The sequence below is a fragment of the Brachionichthys hirsutus genome, unplaced genomic scaffold (genome assembly GCF_040956055.1).
Source record: "Brachionichthys hirsutus isolate HB-005 unplaced genomic scaffold, CSIRO-AGI_Bhir_v1 contig_1155, whole genome shotgun sequence".
NCBI lineage: Eukaryota > Metazoa > Chordata > Actinopteri > Lophiiformes > Brachionichthyidae > Brachionichthys > Brachionichthys hirsutus.
Window position 1 is genome coordinate 1 of NW_027181253.1, and position 5,000 is coordinate 5,000.

Genomic DNA, 5,000 nt, shown 5'->3' on the forward strand with positions numbered 1-5,000 from the left:
CGATTACGTCTTCCTCGTTAGTATAGTGGACAGTATCTCCGCCTGTCACGCGGAAGACCGGGGTTCGATTCCCCGACGGGGAGGTGTTCTCTGTATCCAGGCATCCGGCGCAAATATTTTCCAAAGAAATTAAGCATGCAATCAACTTCTTGATCAATCTTGGAACACATTTAATTCTGAGATCCATCCTGTCTCGATACAAAAAAGGTTCATTCTTTGCTGTCCAATCACAGCTGTTCAATCACTGATCAAAGATCAAATAAAAGATGATGAACATCAAAGATACAAATCAAATAAAAGATGATGAACATCAAAGATACAGATCAAATAAAAGATGATGAACATCAAAGATCCTGATCAAATAATAGATCTTAAGATCAAAGGAAGCACAATTATATATATAATGTCACTGATCAAACCATACAGGGTAATGCAGCCTCATGGTAGTACGGGTAGTGCGGTTAGCAGGAACTAACGTAGCATTGCTAGTTTCTCCCTTGTGCCGGTCTCAAGCCCGGATAAATGCAGAGAGTTGCATCAGGAATGGTGTGGTGCTGGTTGGAAATAAGAAGGCAGTAGCAGTTCCAACCACTTAACTTTATCAGAACATCTTTAGTACATCTTTAGTACATCTTTAGTACATCTTTAGTGCATCTTTAGTGCATCTTTAGTACAACTCGCACTGGAACATCAACTCTGCATTCTTCTTCTCTCATTCTCTCTCTCGCTTCTTCTGCAGTCCCTATTTCTCAGCATCAGAGTACTTACGCCCTCTTGTGGCGAAAGCATAGAACACAAAAAATGGCATCCGGCGAAAATATTTTCCAAAAGAATTATTCATGCAATAAACTTCTTGATCTTGATCAATCTTGGAACACATTTAATTCTGAAATCGATTCTGTCTGGATACAAAAAAGGTCCAATCTCTGCTGTCCAATCGCAGCTGTTCAATCACTGATCAAAGATCAAATTAAAAGATGATGAACATCAAATATACAGATCAAATAAAATATCTAAAAATCAAAGGAAGCACAATTTTATATATATAATCACACATGGTCATTTTACTCTGGCGTCATCCATGCTTGTGTCATAAAAAAAATAAAATCAACCTATGAAATCAATCAACCGCTCAGGGAAAGTCATCAATCACAAGTCTTCAAATTGACAACCATCTTGATTTCCGACTTTCGGATGAAAAAATTCCACTTTGTTTGCCCGCAGCCTCAGGGATGAGGAAAAGCTTACGGCACCTGGTATTCCCAGGCGGTCTCCCATCCAAGTACTAACCAGGCCCGACCCTGCTTAGCTTCCGAGATCGGACGAGATCGGGCGTGTTCAGAGTGGTATGGCCGTAGACGAAAGCCGCGGCGAAAAGGACAGTATATAAACACGACTGTCCAAACTCGGCGGACCGCCGTGTATTTAAAAAAAAACTAAATACTTTCCCAGCGGGCGTCACCTCGCGCGATTACGTCTTCCTCGTTAGTATAGTGGACAGTATCTCCGCCTGTCACGCGGAAGACTGGGGTTCGATTCCCCGACGGGGAGGTGTTCTCTGTATCCAGGCATCCGGCGCAAATATTTTCCAAAGAAATTAAGCATGCAATCAACTTCTTGATCAATCTTGGAACACATTTAATTCTGAGATCCATCCTGTCTCGATACAAAAAAGGTTCATTCTTTGCTGTCCAATCACAGCTGTTCAATCACTGATCAAAGATCAAATAAAAGATGATGAACATCAAAGATACAAATCAAATAAAAGATGATGAACATCAAAGATACAGATCAAATAAAAGATGATGAACATCAAAGATCCTGATCAAATAATAGATCTTAAGATCAAAGGAAGCACAATTATATATATAATGTCACTGATCAAACCATACAGGGTAATGCAGCCTCATGGTAGTACGGGTAGTGCGGTTAGCAGGAACTAACGTAGCATTGCTAGTTTCTCCCTTGTGCCGGTCTCAAGCCCGGATAAATGCAGAGAGTTGCATCAGGAATGGTGTGGTGCTGGTTGGAAATAAGAAGGCAGTAGCAGTTCCAACCACTTAACTTTATCAGAACATCTTTAGTACATCTTTAGTACATCTTTAGTACATCTTTAGTGCATCTTTAGTGCATCTTTAGTACAACTCGCACTGGAACATCAACTCTGCATTCTTCTTCTCTCATTCTCTCTCTCGCTTCTTCTGCAGTCCCTATTTCTCAGCATCAGAGTACTTACGCCCTCTTGTGGCGAAAGCATAGAACACAAAAAATGGCATCCGGCGAAAATATTTTCCAAAAGAATTATTCATGCAATAAACTTCTTGATCTTGATCAATCTTGGAACACATTTAATTCTGAAATCGATTCTGTCTGGATACAAAAAAGGTCCAATCTCTGCTGTCCAATCGCAGCTGTTCAATCACTGATCAAAGATCAAATTAAAAGATGATGAACATCAAATATACAGATCAAATAAAATATCTAAAAATCAAAGGAAGCACAATTTTATATATATAATCACACATGGTCATTTTACTCTGGCGTCATCCATGCTTGTGTCATAAAAAAAATAAAATCAACCTATGAAATCAATCAACCGCTCAGGGAAAGTCATCAATCACAAGTCTTCAAATTGACAACCATCTTGATTTCCGACTTTCGGATGAAAAAATTCCACTTTGTTTGCCTGCAGCCTCAGGGATGAGGAAAAGCTTACGGCACCTGGTATTCCCAGGCGGTCTCCCATCCAAGTACTAACCAGGCCCGACCCTGCTTAGCTTCCGAGATCGGACGAGATCGGGCGTGTTCAGAGTGGTATGGCCGTAGACGAAAGCCGCGGCGAAAAGGACAGTATATAAACACGACTGTCCAAACTCGGCGGACCGCCGTGTATTTAAAAAAAAACTAAATACTTTCCCAGCGGGCGTCACCTCGCGCGATTACGTCTTCCTCGTTAGTATAGTGGACAGTATCTCCGCCTGTCACGCGGAAGACCGGGGTTCGACTCCCCGGCGGGGAGGTGTTCCAGGCACCCGGCGCAAATATTCTCCAAAGAAATTAAGCATGCAATCAACTTCTTGATCAATCTTGGAACACATTTAATTCTGAGATCCATCCTGTCTCGATACAAAAAAGGTTCATTCTTTGCTGTCCAATCACAGCTGTTCAATCACTGATCAAAGATCAAATAAAAGATGATGAACATCAAAGATACAAATCAAATAAAAGATGATGAACATCAAAGATACAGATCAAATAAAAGATGATGAACATCAAAGATACAAATCAAATAAAAGATGATGAACATCAAAGATACAGATCAAATAAAAGATGATGAACATCAAAGATCCTGATCAAATAATAGATCTTAAGATCAAAGGAAGCACAATTATATATATAATGTCACTGATCAAACCATACAGGGTAATGCAGCCTCATGGTAGTACGGGTAGTGCGGTTAGCAGGAGCTAACGTAGCATTGCTAGTTTCTCCCTTGTGCCGGTCTCAAGCCCGGATAAATGCAGAGAGTTGCATCAGGAATGGTGTGGTGCTGGTTGGAAATAAGAAGGCAGTAGCAGTTCCAACCACTTAACTTTATCAGAACATCTTTAGTACATCTTTAGTACATCTTTAGTACATCTTTAGTGCATCTTTAGTGCATCTTTAGTACAACTCGCACTGGAACATCAACTCTGCATTCTTCTTCTCTCATTCTCTCTCTCGCTTCTTCTGCAGTCCCTATTTCTCAGCATCAGAGTACTTACGCCCTCTTGTGGCGAAAGCATAGAACACAAAAAATGGCATCCGGCGAAAATATTTTCCAAAAGAATTATTCATGCAATAAACTTCTTGATCTTGATCAATCTTGGAACACATTTAATTCTGAAATCGATTCTGTCTGGATACAAAAAAGGTCCAATCTCTGCTGTCCAATCGCAGCTGTTCAATCACTGATCAAAGATCAAATTAAAAGATGATGAACATCAAATATACAGATCAAATAAAATATCTAAAAATCAAAGGAAGCACAATTTTATATATATAATCACACATGGTCATTTTACTCTGGCGTCATCCATGCTTGTGTCATTAAAAATAAATAAATAAATAAAATCAACCTATGAAATCAATCAACCGCTCAAGGAAAGTCATCAATCACAAGTCTTCAAATTGACAACCATCTTGATTTCCGACTTTTGGATGAAAAAAATTCCATTTTGTTTGCCCGCAGCCTCAGGGATGAGGAAAAGCTTACGGCACCTGGTATTCCCAGGCGGTCTCCCATCCAAGTACTAACCAGGCCCGACCCTGCTTAGCTTCCGAGATCGGACGAGATCGGGCGTGTTCAGAGTGGTATGGCCGTAGACGAAAGCCGCGGCGAAAAGGACAGTATATAAACACGACTGTCCAAACTCGGCGGACCGCCGGTTATTTAGAAAAAACTAAATACTTTCGCAGCGGGCGTCACCTCGCGCGTTTGTGTCTTCCTCGTTAGTATAGTGGACAGTATCTCCGCCTGTCACGCGGAAGACCGGGGTTCGATTCCCCGACGGGGAGATGTTCTTTGCATCCGGCGTAAATATTTTCCAAAGAAATTAAGCATGCAATCAACTTCTTGATCAATCTTGGAACACATTTAATTCTGAGATCCATCCTGTCTCGATACAAAAAAGGTTCATTCTTTGCTGTCCAATCACAGCTGTTCAATCACTGATCAAAGATCAAATTAAAAGATGATGAACATCAAAGATACAGATCAAATGAAAGATGATGAACATCAAAGATACAGATCAAATAAAAGATGATGAACATCAAAGATACAGAACAAATAAAAGATGATGAACATCAAAGATACAGATCAAATAAAAGATGATGAACATCAAATATACAGATCAAATAAAATATCTAAAAATCAAAGGAAGCACAATTTTATATATATAATCACACATGGTCATTTTACTCTGGCGTCATCCATGCTTGTGTCATTAAAAATAAATAAA

The 5,000-nt window shown here is 39.9% G+C and overlaps 5 non-coding genes across 5 annotated transcripts; 2 read left to right on the forward strand and 3 right to left on the reverse strand.

Moving 5' to 3' along the window:
• The first annotated feature begins 11 nt into the window (after window positions 1–11).
• trnad-guc (transfer RNA aspartic acid (anticodon GUC)) lies at window positions 12–83 on the forward strand. The gene has a single exon. It is a non-coding gene; the product is annotated as a tRNA-Asp (tRNA).
• A 1,158-nt stretch (window positions 84–1,241) lies between these two features.
• Window positions 1,242–1,360, reverse strand: LOC137917413 (5S ribosomal RNA). Its single transcript, XR_011106645.1, has one exon. It is a non-coding gene; the product is annotated as a 5S ribosomal RNA (ribosomal RNA).
• Window positions 1,361–2,709: 1,349 nt separating this feature from the next.
• On the reverse strand, window positions 2,710–2,828 carry LOC137917414 (5S ribosomal RNA). The gene has a single exon (XR_011106646.1). It is a non-coding gene; the product is annotated as a 5S ribosomal RNA (ribosomal RNA).
• A 1,420-nt stretch (window positions 2,829–4,248) lies between these two features.
• On the reverse strand, window positions 4,249–4,367 carry LOC137917415 (5S ribosomal RNA). Its single transcript, XR_011106647.1, has one exon. It is a non-coding gene; the product is annotated as a 5S ribosomal RNA (ribosomal RNA).
• A 118-nt stretch (window positions 4,368–4,485) lies between these two features.
• Window positions 4,486–4,557, forward strand: trnad-guc (transfer RNA aspartic acid (anticodon GUC)). Its single transcript has one exon. It is a non-coding gene; the product is annotated as a tRNA-Asp (tRNA).
• The last annotated feature ends 443 nt before the right edge of the window (window positions 4,558–5,000 follow it).